This window comes from Rhodnius prolixus, unplaced genomic scaffold (genome assembly GCF_049639745.1).
Source record: "Rhodnius prolixus isolate KJV_2025 unplaced genomic scaffold, Rpr scaffold_7, whole genome shotgun sequence".
NCBI lineage: Eukaryota > Metazoa > Arthropoda > Insecta > Hemiptera > Reduviidae > Rhodnius > Rhodnius prolixus.
In genome coordinates, this window is record NW_027411582.1 from 25,239,304 (window position 1) to 25,258,601 (window position 19,298).

Below are 19,298 nucleotides of genomic sequence, written 5' to 3' on the forward strand. Positions count from 1 at the left end.
TAATTGATTTTGCCCAAAAATTTCTTGTTTCATCCTCTGAACAAAATATCAAATTTCAAAAGTCCTCTGATTTTTGTTTTTTTTTTAAATTACAATGTTTACACATACATAAAACGAATAGAAAGAGTGAGGGTTTGGAGGGATCTGGTAAAAACGCGACCATTTTCTTCTAAAAGGGGTATTTCTAAAGAGAACAAATTTTTTTTTTTTTTTTAATCATTTATTTAGTTACAATCAACGCATTTTGCGTTATAAGCAACAATGATAACAATAAATAACAGAATAAAAGAGTGGAGAAGTTACCCAGCGGTAACACTCCAAAAACATTTTCTTTCTACTGACTCTCTTCATCAGAGAGGAGATCGCGAGGCCACTGTCTTTTAAGACGTCTGGAAGTGTTGTCTGGAAATGTTCTTGAAGAAAGATGTTGTACCAGTGGATTGTGATGTGTTTGAATGTTAAGATGGAAATTTCTATAACGTGTTTTTGCAACTTGTGTGACGAAAGGAATGTTCAAGTCTGTGAGAATGGTTTGATTGGTGACGTAGAAAAGCGTTTACTATAGAGCGAAGAATTTTAGATTGCAAGAACTGGATCCTTTGCAGATTTGAGCGTTTGGTTGAACCCCACAGTTCGATGCCGTAAGCCCAGACTGGCTTTAGTATACTTACATAAATTAGTCTTTTGTTGTCCAGAGTGAGTTTTGATCTGTTGTCAAGTAGTCTTTTCAGATGTCGGAAGCGTCTGTTAAGTTCTGTTCTCTTAAGTCGAGTATGAGGGTTCCATGTGAGTCTTCTGTGAAGGTAAAGCCCAAGGTAGCGGACTACGTTGACAGCAGGTAAAGGAATAAGATTGTAAAAGACAGGAGGAAGAGTGAAGGTAATATTTTGAGATTTAGTTTCGTTCAGTTTGATAGCCCATTTTTTGAACCAATTTTCTAAGAAGGTGAGGTGAGTCTGAAGGTTTCTATGAGCTATTATTGGGTCTTTGTCAGTAGATAAGATGGCAGTATCGTCAGCATAGGTGAGAAGAGTAGTTTGAGGATGAGTAGGTATGTCTGAGGAGTAGATTGTGTACAGAATGGGGCCTAGTATGCTGCCTTGCGGAACTCCAGCGTCAGCATGGCTGAATGGAGAAAGAATAGTTCCTACCTTCACTCTAAAATGTCTGTCAGTCAAGTAAGATTTCAAAATGAGGAAATAGGTGGCTGGAAGGATGGTCTTGAGCTTCCAGAGAAGAACAAATTTGAAATAAAAAAATTGAAGTATGCAACACTTTTAAAAGAAAATAAAAAGCCAAATTTGTATCACAATAAATATTATAGAAGTGCGCTTTAAAAAAGTACAAATTCGTTTTAGCGACTTAGTTGTTACAAAACAAATTTACCAACCGAAACAGTGTTATGTGTACAAAAAGTTAATTACTGTTTTGAAATTGGTTTTTTGAATATTTTATTACTGACCATGGACCAAACTGGAGGTAGAAGAATGGTAAAGGATACGGGAATATTGTTACCTAAGGATTGGTCACCCAAACCAATCCTTCTAGAGAGGGATTGTGTAATTCGTTGTCACTAGCAGTTATAATACTGTTTAATGGTTGAATGGAAATGACGTAATTTTGACAACATTTCGTTTGGTTTACACGTGCATATTGTCACGTGTTATTTTTTCAGTTTGTATAAAAATCATGAATATTATCAAGCTGGTATATAGGATATGCACGTGAGTTTTATATGAATGCAAATAAAATATTCATTAAGGAATACGAGGTCTGTAAATTAAGTAATGATACTGATTTTTTTAAATTTTTTTATTCAAAAAGAATTACAATTCTATACTGTCACCTTCAAAATAACTTCCTTCTGAAGCCACACAGCGCTGGAGACGTTTCTTCCACTCCGAATAGCAGTGCTCGAACTCCAATACTGGAATAGCCTTCAGCTGGTCGGTTACAGCCGTTTGAATGTTTACGAGTAGTTCCCTTCAGGTGATTTTTCAACTTCGGGAAGAGAAAAAAAGTCACAAGGACTCCAAGTCAGGCGAATAAGGAGGCTGAGGAGCCACAGGAATGTTTTTACTGGCCAAAAACTCTGGTTTATTGAAATTGCTGTGTGACAAGGAGCATTTACCCATGATGCAACACCCACTTGTTCTTGATGTTTGGGTCTCACACGAATGACTCTTTTTCGAAGTTTTTCAAGAACCCTGTCGGTAAAAGTGTTGATTGATCGTTTCACCTTGAGGTAGAAACTCTTTGTGGACGATTCGGTGGATATCGAAAAAACAAATCAGCATGCATTTGATCTTCGACTTCGGCCATCCTTGCAATTTCAATAAACGAGTTTATTAAAATCGGTTGAGCTAATTTTACCTCTAAAAACTTTTTAATTTCTGTTGATTTTTCAGTAAAAGAAATCCAAGTTTTTGAAAAAAAAAATATCCTTAAGTAATTAAGACAAAGTCGTGAGTTCGCAACTGAATGTTAATATGAACAAGTCATAGGTGACAGAACACTGGTATAATTTATTGTTTTTTGCTACTAGAATAAATTGCATTTTTTACACTTCATATTTCAGAATTTTAGACCACAAGCAATGATCAGTAATAATAATTAAATTTGTGTAATCAATGCTGAGAAATAATAGTAACAATTGAAAGATAAAATAATATAATAATCACTGAATAAATAATCAACAGCCATTAAAAATAAAAAAGGAAAATAATATTTAATTATATGAAGAGAACAAATAATACAAAACATTGCGATCCTAGGTAGTTAAGGTTAAATTAGGTGGGAAAAAGTCAAAATATATATACTGTTCCCGCTACAAAAATGACGTATTCTGTACAATTTCTTTGATGATTCCCGACAAGAAAAAAAAGGCAAAATGGTCTAAAGGCAAATTTACACAGCTTTGTATTCACTTGTATCAATGATATTGAACCTTATTAGTAAGGAACGGATTTTTATGTATTTAAAAATGCCAAATATTTAATTAAAATATGCATTTATTTTCGTCAATTATGTGGAAAATATGTGATTTTCTTAAAATATTTTCTGGAATATTTAAGTAAAATGGACATTATTTTTTTGAAAATGGATTTTTTTTTGGGGGGGGGCAAGTTATAATTATTTATACAAGAAAAGAACATTTTTACAATTTATAATAATTTATTAGGAACAAAATAATTTGTTTTTACAAGTTATAATGATTTATACAACAAAGAACATTTTCACTATTTATAAAAAGATGTTTTAAATAAATTATTAAATTTAAATAAATTTTCAATTTTGAAAACTTCACTCTTCGAAATTGTTTGCAACCACATGAAATTTCAAATGTTGGAACGTAAAGTGACGACGATCTGGGCGTAAGATGGACTTGTAACGACTAAAAGATCGTTCAACATCTACAGATGTTATAGGTGCCTTGCTGAAAGAAGTTATCTCGTTGGTTGTAAAAGGGTACACGATGTTCTGAGGTGACTTCTGTTCCACTGATAATATCAGAAGTCTAGCAGATGGTCTCCCACCCTTTGTTCTTGCTCAGTACTTCTACCAGTTTTTAAGTTTGTGGAAAGGGATATCTGCTCTAACCAAAGCCCGACACAGATCTGTACTCAGAGTGGACTTACTTGATGATGGAGATGTAAGGAAGGCTTGATAGGACGTCCTCTCTTTCTTTCTGTTTTTATTCTCTATGTGCGATCCGGTGGCAATATGTTAGGTGACTTGGGAACGTTGAGAGCAAGAAACGCACTTGTCACAAGCTGTGCAGTACAAAATGTCTCCATCACTTCGAAAAAGTTCTGCTGGAAACTCGCGAAGATATTTAGCAACCAGTTGTTTGTTTGAGGCCGATGTTCGTGGCATTTCACCCAAAAAAGAATACACTAAGTGACCGAACGAAATGAATTGGACACTTCAACGAACGAGCTGAAAGAACAGACAACGTCAGACAACTTCAAAGAACTAACAAGTGCCCGTCACTGTTTAGCAGCATTCTGTGTAAATTACAATAACCATTGTACCCACTGTGATTCACAGCCCTACAGTCTGTGGTTCACAGTTCCTGTCAACCACCTCCCAATTATGAAAATATGCCCAAAATGAAAAATATGTACATATTTTGATTAAATATGTAGAAATATTTATTTATTTTAATCAAATATGTATAAATATGCGATAACATCCAAATATGTGAAAATATGTGAAATAAAAGTAGACTCAAACGGCTTAAAGAGTGTCAGTATGAATACTTCTAGTTGAAAAACGTCTGTAAATTGCCTAGAAAAATATATGTAAATACATACGAATCCGTTCCCTACTTATTAGTAATTCAGTCCTGAGGTTTCTTTTATTTTCTGTCTATTAGTGTAAGTGGCTAGTGGTTTTTATCTTAGTGAATTTATGAAATTGCTTTATTTTAAAATTATTCTTTATTCGTTCTGGATTTTAATTGAATATTTATTTGACAGTTTAATCCATATCAAAACGATAAAACAACATGAAGTTTGGGAATCAATTATTGTATTAGTCTTCGTTTAATAATTATGTGAGTGTATTAACTATTTTTAAGGTTATTAATAAAAAAATGAGCTTGTTTATTTTTTGTCTTTTCAAAAAGGGGACGATACATTAAATTATTGCAGTTTATTTATTATTATAATTTTATTATAATAATATTAAAGTTATAATTTATAAAAATTTTATCATTTGGAAATAGTTAAAAAACTGACAGCAAAAGTTTCTTTATTTATAACGTCTACGATTATACAGGTTGATCCATTTAAAACGCACCAATCGCTAATAACTTTTTAGGAAAGCGGAATTCCGAAAAACCCCACGAAGTAAACTATGTTTTTTTTTTGGTCTAGTTTTTACCGTAATCATAGGTCAAAAAGTCTTGCATACTAGGTGCATTAAAATGATGTGATGATTGCTTTTATTTGATGATAAAACAAAATTTATCCCTGATTCACCCACAACCATTACATTATACTACATGTTTTAAAATCTTCAATTATTATTATTTTTTTTACTTTGCGTCACCAATAACATCTTTTGCAGTCAGAGAACCACCCAAAACTGGTGTATTTCTGGTGGAAAAATAACATCGAAAACTGTTCACGAATAGATAAAATTGTAAGTTTGATCTTAAATATCTCAACTAATATGAGGGATATCGAAACGGGGTTGGCGTCATTTTCCACAATTTTTGTATGTAGATTTCATAATCATTGTCAAAACCGGTGGTCCTTATGAAACCCTAATCAGGTTTTTGGCCGTAACTCCGCTAAAAATAAAGATACAGTATCGGGGGTGGAAAATTTTAAAACTAAACCCAAAAAAACATATAGTTTACTTCGTGGGTATTGTCGAAATTCCGCTTTCGTAAAAAGTTATTAGCGATTGGTGCGTTTTAAATGGATCACCCTGTAGATTACACTACTTGGTACAAAATTTACGATAATCCCCATTTCTGGGGGCATTTCTCATCCCAGAAATATGAATTCAAAGTGAAAATGTCCCAAAATTGGCCATTATTACAGAATATGTACTTCCTTTTACTTGGTATAAAATAAAATAGCAAAAATGTATATTTACTTCTCTCCAGATATTTTTTTTAAAGAAATTATTATTATTTTAGCAAAATTTGAGCTAAGAATAAGATTTTAAAATTTTATTGTCATACCTGGAAATTCAATGGCCTGTGTTAAGCACGTCTAATGTAGTCAAAAAAGGCGAGAAACTATCTCTAATGCCTAACCTTTAGTATTAAGTATGGAAATCAGAAAAAAACTTGAAAATATTATGGATTTTATCAAATATTTTACCTAATAAATTGGAAATAACAGTTTTATTTATTTATTATTATATATAAACTAAAAATTATACATTATTTTTTATACTTAAAACCATTTTAGGTAGACTATAACTACTCATAAATTTGGCAACGCTGCTTGTCACATTTTGTGACTGTAAGCTTTCATTAGATCCACTTTGATATTTTCTAGCCTTTTTTATAGTGTTGCGTAATTAACTATAAAAATGGAGTTCGCTGAAAAGGTAAATTTTTTTTCAAGTTATTTATTTATTAAACTTTTATTATAATAATACGAGATTTAAATTTTTTTTGTTCAAGTTGGGTGAGATTATTGAATCTACTGATAAGGTTACATTTAATGTACTTTGGAGTCATAGAGTAATGGTCCAGTTTAAATTTAAAAAATGTAGACATCTTCAAAAAATTACCTACTTTTCTGGAAGAAATAAAGTAAGATAATTATCATTATTTATTTATTTTTTACTTACAAAACTGTGATCAAGTTGACGCTTGTTAAAATAGTTTTATTACACAATGAGTCGCTCATTTCTTGTATTAGCAATGCAAAGTTTTGACTCTTAGAATTTTTGGCATTTACAATAAGTAACTGGGATATTGTATCCTTAATATACAAATTAAAAAAGTAATGTCCATTTTTTCAGGCAGGCTTTAACGTCCAACTACCTAATTATGTGTCATGGACCAGCAAACATACTTTATTGCAAAGTTTTCATATTAAACATTAAATAAAATCCAAGCCCTAGAGACCGGGAATCGAACCCACTAACAATCAATACAAGTGTCCTTAATTTGTAAACGCTTCTTAAATTTATTATAAAGTAGTAAGTAAGTAAAGTAATCGCCTATTTTTTTCATGCGGGGCTTAACGCCTAACTACCAATTAAGTGTCATGTACGGGGACAAAAGCTCTTACTTTACCATAAACAATTTTTCTAACAAATAAAAAGTAGTCATACGCGGGATATGAACTGGTCATCTCCCACTTACAAAGCCACATTCATGACCACTAGACCAACACCCGCCTCAACTTAAAATCATAATAACCATCCACAAATAATAATAACAATCATCCACAAACAATAATAATCATTCACAAATAATAATAATAACCCACTAATAATAGTAATAATCCACAAATAATAGTAATAATCATCCACAAATAATAATAATCATTCACAAATAATAATAATAATCCACAAATAATAGTAATAATCATCCACAAATAATAGTAATAATCATCCACAAATAGTAATAATCATCCACAAATAATAATAATCATTCACAAATAATAATAATCATCCACAAATAATAGTAATAATCATCCACTAATAAGAATAATAACCATCCACAAAATAATTTCAAAATTATTGTTTTTTTTAACAGGGTTTGATGAGTTATTACAACTTGAAATATCCCGACGCTGGAGCTATTAAAGTGTACATTCGAGAAGGTGAACGTGTTACCATCTATAGTCGAACATGATTGTATCCAAATCGTTGACTTTTAAACTAAAGCAAGTCTGGCCAATTCGAGGGGATCCACAGCAGTTCGTCGTCTTGTTTTCATATTCTACGTTAATTTTTTTTTTATTTGGTTTTAATTGATAGCCAATGTTTTGTTACAATGTAGTAAGTAATGTATTTGTAATATATAGTGTTATTACAATGTATTTTAATCAATCCAGGCTCGTGCATAATAATAAAAAAATTTTTAGGTATAATTTATCGATGTATCTATCTCTTTGAATTACTTTTCTAATAATAATTATTATTTCGTTATTTCATGCTGTTTACCTCGAAGATTATGTAAGCAATAGTTTTTGTTTTTAATGAGGAAAACTCGTTCTTATTTTTCATCGATTTAGAAAAGGCTTATTATGATAAGGGTAGGAAATTACGGAATTCTGTAATATGGATTATTGGGAGATAATTGATTGGAACTAAATAAATCCTTATCTGTTTTTAAAGAAATTGTATCTAATAAGTAAATAATAAATTCTAGTCTATCCATGACATTTTAAACTGTATCTTTGGCGATAAACTATTCATCAGATCAAGTTGATCTTTGACATAAATACTTTATTACACTATGTGAACTATCATAATAAAAACAAAATAATGCTAGTTTAATCCTAAATATTTACAATAAATAATAGGTGCCGCTAAACGGTATGATGAATGTTGAAACGATATGAAGATGCGTTCTTAATGTTCTGTCGTAATTAAGTAATGTCTTTATATAGTGACAAAGAGAACAATGTCAGGTTGGTCATCTTTGTCATTAAGCTACCTGACCTTTCTTTGTCTCTAGACCCTACGCTACCCAATTTAGGCTGAGGACTAACCCTATTGTTCCGTCCTACATACCCAAGCTGGGGGTACCTAATTTTTTATCTCTTTTTAAATTCATTTCATTCAACAATAACCTTTGCTTATCCTTATTGAGATTATCTAAATCTTGCTTCTATTTCAGACAGTATTACGTACACTTGGATGTACACTGGGCCAAAAAAGTCTGTGAACACTAACCTAAATTTTATTACTTTTATTATTATCTTATTAGAAACTTCTTTTATTTTCAAATGAAATATACTATTCGATAGAGAGAAACCAGAATTTTTCATTTTATATTCAATCTTTTATTTTTGTTCAACAGGAATATCACAATTAAATGTTTAACAAAACAACACCCCAAACGAATGCAAAAAAAGTCTGTGAACACTTTGCAGAAATAAATCATTCTTACACATTGTACGTGAATCATAAATTTTAAAAACTTGTAGGACCTCCTATGTTCCTAATCACTTCCAACAAGCGAGCTTTCATCGATCCTAATAATTTTGTGGTCGTCAATGTTGGAATTTTATCCCACTCTTCTAAAATAGCGTTTTTTAGTTGTTCACGGTTTCTTATTCCTCGTTTATTTATTTCGCGGCTGATTTCATCCCACAAATGTTCTATTGGGTTAAGGTCTGGCAATTGTGGAGGGGTGTTTAGGCGCCAGAGTGTATTATTTAAAAGCCATTCCCGAGTTTTTAGTGCGGTATGTTTCGGGTCATTGTCTTGTTGGAAGACAAACGTTCCCTCCAACCCTAATTTTTTTGAATTTTCTTTTAAATTGCGTCTTAATATATCCACATACACTTATTGGTCCATCATACCATTAATTAGATCTAACTTGCCCACTCCTTTAGCACTCATGCACCCCACACCAGAATGTTGCCTCCCCCATGCTTAAAAGTAGGCTTCATATTTTTCATTTTCATAGCTTCATTTCTTTTTCGCCACACTTTTTGTCGTCAATCAGACCCACATACATTGAATTTCGACTCATCTGAAAAGATTACGGTTTCCCAGAAACTAGAAAGCTTAGAAACATATTCTTTCGCGAAATCCAATCGGCGGTTACTATTTATTTTATTGATTAAAGGTTTTTTCCTCGGGACTCGACCGCAATAATCGTATTCATGTAATTTATTTCTAATTGTCTGTGGTGTTACGCTTACACATAACCACTTGATAATTCTTGACTGATTTTTGAGCGCTTGTCCTGGGTTCTTCTCGAACAGACTTCAGAATTTGCAGTTTATGAAAGGAATTAAGTTTTGGTGGCCGTCCACTGCGTGGCCTACTAATCACATTTCCGTACTTTTTAATTATATTATGCACCGTTGAAGGGTTTTTTTGAACTATCTTCCCTATTTCTCGAATACTTTTTCTTTCATTTCGCAACGTCACAATAAGTTCTCGAATTGGTCTGGGAACTTCCATATTAGTGGTTAAATATGTACTAATTAGATTATTTATTCACAAAACTGACTGTAGTGGTTTCTACAATACAATAGAGAACTTTGAAACTTTATTCAATCGTTTTTCTGTTTGTTATCTTAATGTTTTTACATATTTATACAGCTGTTCACAGACTTTTTTTGCATTCGTTTGGGGTGTTGTTTTGTTAAACATTTAATTGTGATATTCCTGCTGAACAAAAATAAGATTGAATATAAAATGAAAAACTCTGGTTTCTGTCTATCGAATAGTATATTTCATTTGAAAATAAAAGAAGTTTCTAATAAGATAATAATAAAAGTAATAAAATTTAGGTTAGTGTTCACAGACTTTTTTGGCCCAGTGTATTTTTATTACTGTTCTTTATTTACACGAAGAAAAACCTTAATCCGTTATTATCCTTACTTTTCCTTTTTTATTTTTATTGAGCAAAACTTCTAAATCCCTATTTATGTTGTCAACTCACTTTATCAAGTCACTGTTTAAATTAAGGTTTTATTGTGCTCCATTTCTATTACACTGTTATTTTTATTTATTTATTTTTTTGGTAAGTTTGCTTTGACATATTGAGTCTAATCATATAACCTATATCTTAAGATTATGATTCTAGATAGAGACTTTCTTAAGAGTCTGATTCTAGATAGAGACTTTCTTAAGAGTCTGATGCTAGATAGAGACTTTCTTAAGAGTCTGGTTCTAGATAGAGACTTTCTTAAGAGTCTGATTCAATTCATTTCTCCCACACAATTATTTTTTTTTTTTTTTTGGTAAGTTTGCTTTATCATATCGAGTCTAATCATATAACCTACAGCTGAAATTCATTATACTAGAGTAAGATAAAAAATTCTTAGCCATGTCCAGTTATGGCGTTGCTATCAATAAAATTTTTGTTTTTATTACAGTTCACATCTTATAATTAAGTATTTATGTCAAAGATCAGTTTGATCAGTTGAATTAGTTTTTCTCAAAGATGTAATTTTAAAATGGACGTTATGTGCGCATTTATTGACATGGATGATCTCGAATATATTAGCGATACAATTTTTAAAGAAAACTGATCAAATTTAATTCATTCAACGCATTGCACAAATTACGGGGTGTCAAAAAAATTAAAAAAAATTTAAAAAAAAAATGGGTAGTTATTTTTAAAGAATAAAATTTGTTTATGTTAACTTTTGACTCGACGACAATGACTTACTTTTCGACACAATAATATTTATTATAGTCTTTCGATATTCCTTCTTCACAAACAAGTCTATATATCTTTTTAAGATTGAGAGCATTGTGAAGAAAATGGAGATCAGGAATTTGCAGAAGGCTAGCTCGTGATAGATCGGAATGGTAAAAAATAGTGATTGCCGCCCAGGTAGGGGACCTTAGCGCAATAGGGTAGTGTTACGCCTCTCTGGGCCACAGTGGTGCCGCTAGCTTCAGTGGAGAAGGGGTGGGCCTGAAGGAAAGGAAAACACACTAAAACAAAATATTGGACGCCACGTCGTTTTATAATAAAAAAGAATTTTTTAATAATAATAATAAAAAGAGGAAACGGGAAAACCCTAGAAGGGGATGAACGACGAAACCCCAAATAACATATATGGAAAGGACAAGGGCCGGAAACTGGGTAATGTGGGTATCGGAAAGGAAGATAACAAGTGAAAAGAAAGGAAAAAGGAAATGATTTAGGAACTAACAGAATAATAATAGAAGGTAGTGTAATAAAAATTTATATCAATAAAAAAAAATAAATAATAATAAAAAAAAATTAAATTAAAATAAATTAATAATTTAATCGGAGAAAAAAAAAAAAAGTCGGATCTGGCTGGGATCGAACACTGGTTTCAATCACCGGAGTTAAGTGTGCTATACACTCGGCTACTCTGACTTGCTGGTTAATCTAGTTAAGAAGATTGTCTTCACTTCTGACTCCTTTACAACTGAAACAAAGCATGGTTTCTAGGGGTAGGATTTTTTTTTTGGGTCTTATTAAAATTAAACAAAATACGTATAAACATAAACAAAATTTATTAGTTTTCCTTTAACATAAAAAAAACGAAATTCTCTTTACAACAAAAAAACTGCCTAACCAGAAAAGAAAATAATCAACCTAACTCAATTAATCTCTATCTCGAAATTTATTTACAATTAAATTCCTTACCCCTAAAACAAATAATTACAGTTATACTTAAGTGGCCACATAAACCCAAGGATTAGTAAGTAATTAAAATAAAATAAAATAACTTCGTGGGGCCGGGTCGGCACCGAATTTAGTTTGTTAGTCTTTTTTTCCACAAACAAAAGCACCTGTTGTTGGTCTGGACTCGCTGCTCCTCTTAAACCCCTTTCGGGTATTCCTTCAGTTTTCCTTTTTGAAGGACTTTTGAGAAAGTAGCGTGCTAAACAGATAGCAAAATCCACTAATGGTTCAGCCCAACACACTCGCCATACTCCTCTCCATAACCTGCTGCCTCCTTCCACTAGTCTCCGCTGGAAGCGCTGTCTGCTTGCCTCTTCTCTCGTTTCTCTTCTCTCTTCTTTCTTCTTTCTTCTGACCCGGGCCTCTCTTCGAGAATTAGCCGACTAAAAACTATTTCAACGAAAAAACCTAATTCTTAATACAAAAAAAATTTCTTTTTTTTTCCTCAGGTAGCCAGCTTTTCCGTGAAGACACTCTCCTTATAAAATTTTCCAATATCTACCGTTTCGCTATTTTTCTTTGATTTTATTTTAGCTGTTATAAATCTTATAAATATTATAAATATTGACACCGTAATAATCTCTCCTCCTTCCCGGAAAGAAAAATAGCGAAACCTCTAGCGTACTTTTGGTATAGAAAGGGCAGGAATAGGAAAGGAAAGGAAAGGATACCACCCCTAGGTCTAGTCATCTGCTGGATGTACTTTCAAATCCTTTGCACTCCAAATCCCTGCGAACGCTCCTGTCTCTACATTCTCGAGTTCGTATGCTGCTTGGGATATCTTCCTTCTAATCCTTCGCTGCACAAACCTTGGTGCGAGCTTACCAGAATAATATGCTGATGCATCCGATTGTGGATGTGTTTTGCACCATACCAGCTGTCCTTCAGCATACTCTACAGGTCTTCTTCGTAGATTGTAAGCGCGACATCCTTTCTCGTACGCTCGGTTCAGCCTGTCTTGTACTTCTCTGTATAGAAGCGGCATTGCTTTTAATTTTTCCAGGCGGGACTCTCGGTTTACATTTACTTCCCCAGTTCCATCTGATGCTTGCTCATCATAGTCTGCAGCAGTCCTTGGTAGTTCTCTACCATAGTTTAAATATGCTGGGGTATATCCTGTTGCTTCGTGCACAGCAGTCTTTAGCGCAAATTCCAACTTCGGTAACTGGCTGTCCCATTTCCTGTGGTTATCTTGTACGTATGATGACAGCATGATTTTCAACACCCTATTGACACGTTCGGTGGGGTTGGCTTGGGGATGATAAAGGTTGGTAAACCAAATCTTTGTCCCATACTCGTCCATCTTACTTTGAAATTCACGTCCTTTAAATTGGACACCATTATCGCAGATGATAACCTGCGGCACACCGAACTTCAGGAATACCTGATCTTCTATCAAATCAGCAATCTTCTTAGCTGTAGCAGTTCTCAACGGCAAAAGGATAGAATATTTTGTAAAATAATCGCATACCACTAGCAGCATCCTATTTTGTTTGGTCGATAAGGGAAGTGGCCCCATCAAGTCCGTTGTAATTATCTGCCACGGTTGTTCTGCGACTCTTTGCCCTCCCATTAAGCCTGCTGGTCCCTGCTGACAAGGTTTCAACGAAAGACATGTAGGGCATCTCGTCACATATCTGGCAACATCTGCGGCCATACCAGGCCAATAATACTGCTCTTTTAAGCGTTGCAGCGTCTTAAATGAGCCAAGATGTCCTGATATGGGACTGTCATGGAAGTCAAATAATAATTTCTTCCTTTGAGATTTGGGTACAACCAGCTTCCATGGTCGATCTTCTCCAAGGATCTTATTAGAATCGACAACTCTTTTATGCAGCCTTGTTCCCTCTACTTTCCAGGCTGGATAGGCTTCCGGCTGTCTGCGAACCTTGGAACATAAATCCCTATACCAGTTGTCGAGTTGGTCCTCAGAATAGTCGATTGCCGAGATTTCTTCTTGCTCTTCTTCTACTCTGGACAGGGCATCAGCAGCTTTGTTTAGCTTTCCTGCTCGGTGCTGGATGGTGAAATCATATTGCTGTAGTTTCACTGCCCAACGTGCCAATCGTCCCTGTGGGTCTTTTAAGCTATTAAGCCATTTGAGAGCCATGTGGTCGGTGACTACGCAGAACTTCATACCCTCCAAGTACGGTCGGAACTTCTCGATAGCCCATAGCACCGCTAGGCATTCCTGCTCCGTTGTAGAGAATTTTTTTTCTGCGGCGGTCAGTCCTCTGCTGGCATATGCAATTGCCTTTTCCCCTTCTGGATATTCTTGACTAAGGATGGCTCCTAATCCAGAAGTCGAAGCATCCGTTTGTAATACAAATGGTCGGCTAAAATCCGGACAGGTAAGTATGGGCGCGGAGATCAGTTTGTTTTTTACCTCCTCAAAAGCTCTTTTCTGGTCCTCGTCCCAATGCCATTTCTTACCTTTCTTCAGCAGAGATGTAAGGGGGGTGACTACGGTTGAGAAGTTTGGCACAAAACGCCGATACCACGAAGCTAGGCCCAAGAATCGTCTTATCTGTTTCACAGTTCTGGGTGTGGGAAAATCCATTATTGCAGACACTTTGTCAGGATCAACTTGAAGTCCCTCCTTGTTCACCACATACCCAAGGTATCTTAACTGGGGTCTGCAAAAGCAGCTTTTGTCCCAATTAATTGTCAGATTCGCTTTTGCCAGGCGTTTGAAAACTTCTTCCAAAGTTTGTATATGCGTCTTGAAGTCTTTGGTTATGATCACAATATCGTCGAGGTATACGAAGACCTGTGGTTCTAGCTCTGCTCCAAGGACATTGTCTACCAGACGCTGCCAGGTTGCCGGTGAGTTGTGGAGTCCAAAGGGCATCCTGGTAAATTGAAATAATCCCCTGCCTGGGATGGTAAAGGCCGTTTTCTCACAGCTATCTTCCTCGAGAGCAACTTGCCAATAGGCGGATTTTATGTCTATGGAAGAGAGATAGTGGCCATCTCTAAGTCGGTCAAGGATGTGTGAAACGAAGGGTAGTGGATAAGCATCCCTTTTCGTCACGGCGTTTAATTGTCTATAATCCACACAAAAACGGTGAGTCCCATCCGCCTTTTTAACAAGTACCACTGGGGATGACCAAGGACTCTTGGATGGTACTACTATACCCTGCTCCAGCATCTCATCTAGTTCTTTATTTAGTATTCCCTGAATGTGGGGGGATACAGGGTAATAACGTTGTTTGATAGGCCGGTGGTCTGTCTCGATTACATGCTTGACTGCACTTGTGCATCCCAACTTTTGTGGGCGAATAGCTTTCCACTTTTCGACGACTTCCTTTAATACCTGCTTCTGATCTTCCTCTAGTGCGGAATGTTCAATTATCGCAGGACCTGTTTCTACTGCCATGACTGCGTCATCGAAGGACCAAGTACCTCGTTCTACATTGGGAATGACACTCATCTTTTGCCAAAAGTCGACTCCTAGGATTAGGTGATACTTGAGCTTAGGAACTACTAGAAAATTAATTATTCTAATTTTTCCACAAAGCTCCACAGGCAGACAGATTGTTCCCACTACTCCCATCTTGTCTCCATTTGCTACTGAAATTGCTCCAGGATTCGCTACTCCTAGTTCTAGTCCAAGACTTGTTAATCTTTCCCATGTCTGTTCATCCATTAAGCATCTGGTGGCTCCCGAATCCAGAAGTCCAACCATCTCCAGTCCCAAAATTTTAACTTTTATATATGGACGGCTGTCTCGGCTACAATAGTGAGTTAATTGTTTGGAGGGCTGCTGGTAAACTTCTCTCACTGTCGCCAACCATTCCTGCCATTCAGTGCTATGTCGATCGGACTGGGGGGTTATGCACGAGCTGCGTCCTTTCAGACTCGTCCCCTTGGTGAGTTTCCCTGGTCTCTGGAACAAGAACATTCTTCTGTGGTGACTTGCTTCTTGCCACAACGTTCGCAGAATAATTTCTTTTCTGCCCTACACCACCGGAAGGCGTGACCAGGTTGGCTACAGTTCCAACATTTGCTCCGAGATCTAGGATTAATCTTTGCTGTGGGTGCGCTGCTGGGTTTTTGGCTGCACGAAGGTTCTTCACTTCTAACTTCAGCCACTGTAGCATTATTCCTGCGCATAGGTGGGAGATAAGCTAGATCAGGCTCTAGGAGGTATTTCTTTGGTGGGGGTGGTCGATGTGTTTGAATCCGCCACCGATTTTGCTCCAAGCGTCTTCCCTGTTGTACCAAGTCATTTAAATCTGACACTTCTTGAAGACCCAATCTATCCAAATAATAAGGGTGAAGATTCCGCATCACAATTCGCAACATTTCTTGTCCTGCAGGCCTCTGAGGTAGTCGATGGAAATAATTTCTCATCACACTCACATAAATTCCTATCGGCTCATCTTCTCCTTGGGTGCGGGAGCGGATCTCATCCCACAATCGCTCAGCATAGTCTTGTGGCTCAAACTCATTTCTCATTTCTCGAACAATTTGGCTCCAGTTGGAAGTCTCACGCCTAATGGCTTTATACCATATGAGGGCTCTACCAGTAAACAGATCATACGCTGAATTATACAAGTCAGCTTCACTTGCATTCCGTGCCGTTTTCATTTCATCAATTGCTTCCAGAAACGCATGAACACTCAGCCCTTGGCCGTCTCCAGAAAATTTGATTCCCCAATCTTTAAGTGGGACTTGAACTTTCTTTACAAAATATCCTTCAGAAGGTGGCCGCTGCGGGATAGGGTTACTATCCGCTGGTGGGACGTTAGGCGCTGGTAGTGCCTGACAGCGTTGGTTTAACTCTTGAAGACAGCCAACTGTATGTTGCAGGTACTCAATGCGCAACTTCTCTTTATGAGTGTCTCCTAAAGACATCAGAGTCAATTTAGATAGCAAATCAGCGATTAGGCTATCCAAATGGCGAGCGATTGGACTCTCTCTGCTTCCTGAAAAATGCGCCATCTGCATCTTTAAGGAGTCTAGCATCCTCTTGTACTGATCCAATTCTTGTGTGGTTGATTCCTGAACAGGTCGTTCAATCTGCTGTGGTTCCTTTGCGGTTTTCTCCTCAAACTGAGCCCATAACAAGGCACATTTATCCGTGAGTTGCTTCTTTAGCTCGCATGCTTCCACGTTTTTAACTTCGGGCCTCACCCGGTTAATTCTATTTGTCACATGTTGCAATCCCGTATCTATTTTTCGCAACTCCCCTTCTGTAGACGTCGCTTCCAAAGCTGTGATTTTAGCTTCTAAGTTGTCCACCTTTATTTGGCAAACTTCCAATTCTTTGGGTGAGGTGGTCTCTACCAATGGAAGACTGGCCTTCCCCTCTCTCTCCAGTCTTATGCGTGGCCTAAGTTTTCGCCGCATCTCATCTACAGACGCGTCTTCGGCAAGTCCCCTAATACGTAGCTCATATATTAGCTCATCCTTATTCAGTCTATCTACATCCATTTTGTAGATTTTTTTTTTCCTAGAAATCCAAAAGAAGTAAATAGAATTCCGGAGTAAAACAAAAACAATTATTTGATTAAATACCAAAAAAACAGTATAAATTGGGTACTTCTTCAGGGCCCCACGTTGGGCGCCAAAACTGTTACGCCTCTCTGGGCCACAGTGGTGCCGCTAGCTTCAGTGGAGAAGGGGTGGGCCTGAAGGAAAGGAAAACACACTAAAACAAAATATTGGACGCCACGTCGTTTTATAATAAAAAAGAATTTTTTAATAATAATAATAAAAAGAGGAAACGGGAAAACCCTAGAAGGGGATGAACGACGAAACCCCAAATAACATATATGGAAAGGACAAGGGCCGGAAACTGGGTAATGTGGGTATCGGAAAGGAAGATAACAAGTGAAAAGAAAGGAAAAAGGAAATGATTTAGGAACTAACAGAATAATAATAGAAGGTAGTGTAATAAAAATTTATATCAATAAAAAAAAATAAATAATAATAAAAAAAAAATTAAATTAAAATAAATTAATAATTTAATCGGAGAAAAAAAAAAAAAGTCGGATCTGGCTGGGATCGAACACTGGTTTCAATCACCGGAGTTAAGTGTGCTATACACTCGGCTACTCTGACTTGCTGGTTAATCTAGTTAAGAAGATTGTCTTCACTTCTGACTCCTTTACAACTGAAACAAAGCATGGTTTCTAGGGGTAGGATTTTTTTTTTGGGTCTTATTAAAATTAAACAAAATACGTATAAACATAAACAAAATTTATTAGTTTTCCTTTAACATAAAAAAAACGAAATTCTCTTTACAACAAAAAAACTGCCTAACCAGAAAAGAAAATAATCAACCTAACTCAATTAATCTCTATCTCGAAATTTATTTACAATTAAATTCCTTACCCCTAAAACAAATAATTACAGTTATACTTAAGTGGCCACATAAACCCAAGGATTAGTAAGTAATTAAAATAAAATAAAATAACTTCGTGGGGCCGGGTCGGCACCGAATTTAGTTTGTTAGTCTTTTTTTCCACAAACAAAAGCACCTGTTGTTGGTCTGGACTCGCTGCTCCTCTTAAACCCCTTTCGGGTATTCCTTCAGTTTTCCTTTTTGAAGGACTTTTGAGAAAGTAGCGTGCTAAACAGATAGCAAAATCCACTAATGGTTCAGCCCAACACACTCGCCATACTCCTCTCCATAACCTGCTGCCTCCTTCCACTAGTCTCCGCTGGAAGCGCTGTCTGCTTGCCTCTTCTCTCGTTTCTCTTCTCTCTTCTTTCTTCTTTCTTCTGACCCGGGCCTCTCTTCGAGAATTAGCCGACTAAAAACTATTTCAACGAAAAAACCTAATTCTTAATACAAAAAAAATTTCTTTTTTTTTCCTCAGGTAGCCAGCTTTTCCGTGAAGACACTCTCCTTATAAAATTTTCCAATATCTACCGTTTCGCTATTTTTCTTTGATTTTATTTTAGCTGTTATAAATCTTATAAATATTATAAATATTGACACCGTAATAGTAGACAGGTTTAGTTTTTCCATTGCAGATAATTTCTCATTATAAGCTAATTTTATTATTTATAGGATTTTTTTTTTTTCAGAACAAAAAAGAAAAATCTGCAAGAATCCAGAAAAATTTCTCAAATTTTTAAAATCCAGAAATTATTTTGTAAAAAATTATCAAATCCATGGATAGGCCTTAGGGAAAGTGGGAGAACAATGACATTTTGCGTAGGTAGTTCAGAGGTCAAAGGTCATGAAATGACCGAATTACCAAAACCGTCAGTATTAAATTAAATATTTGCTATAAATCAAGCATAGCTACCGAAATGAGATTATATATTTTTAAACGATTTAATCAAAAATTTAATAACTATTTAAAACGTCGTAATTGTCCAGTACTATGAAAATCAATTTTGTTTCAAGCAATATTTATTTACATTCTACGATGCAGCGTTAATAAATAATATCAAACAAGTTTTTGTTTGTAAACAAACCTAGTGAATTCATTCATTCGACTACCTT

General features: G+C 35.4%; 1 long non-coding RNA gene across 1 annotated transcript in view; it reads left to right on the forward strand.

Annotated features, from left to right (window-relative positions):
- The first annotated feature begins 807 nt into the window (after positions 1–807).
- Positions 808–19,298, forward strand: part of LOC141447246 (uncharacterized) — a 49,707-nt gene continuing 31,216 nt past the window's right edge. Inside the window, exon 1 of the long non-coding RNA XR_012454227.1 lies at positions 808–1,206. This is a non-coding gene — a long non-coding RNA (uncharacterized lncRNA). The remainder of the gene's footprint in view (positions 1,207–19,298) is intronic.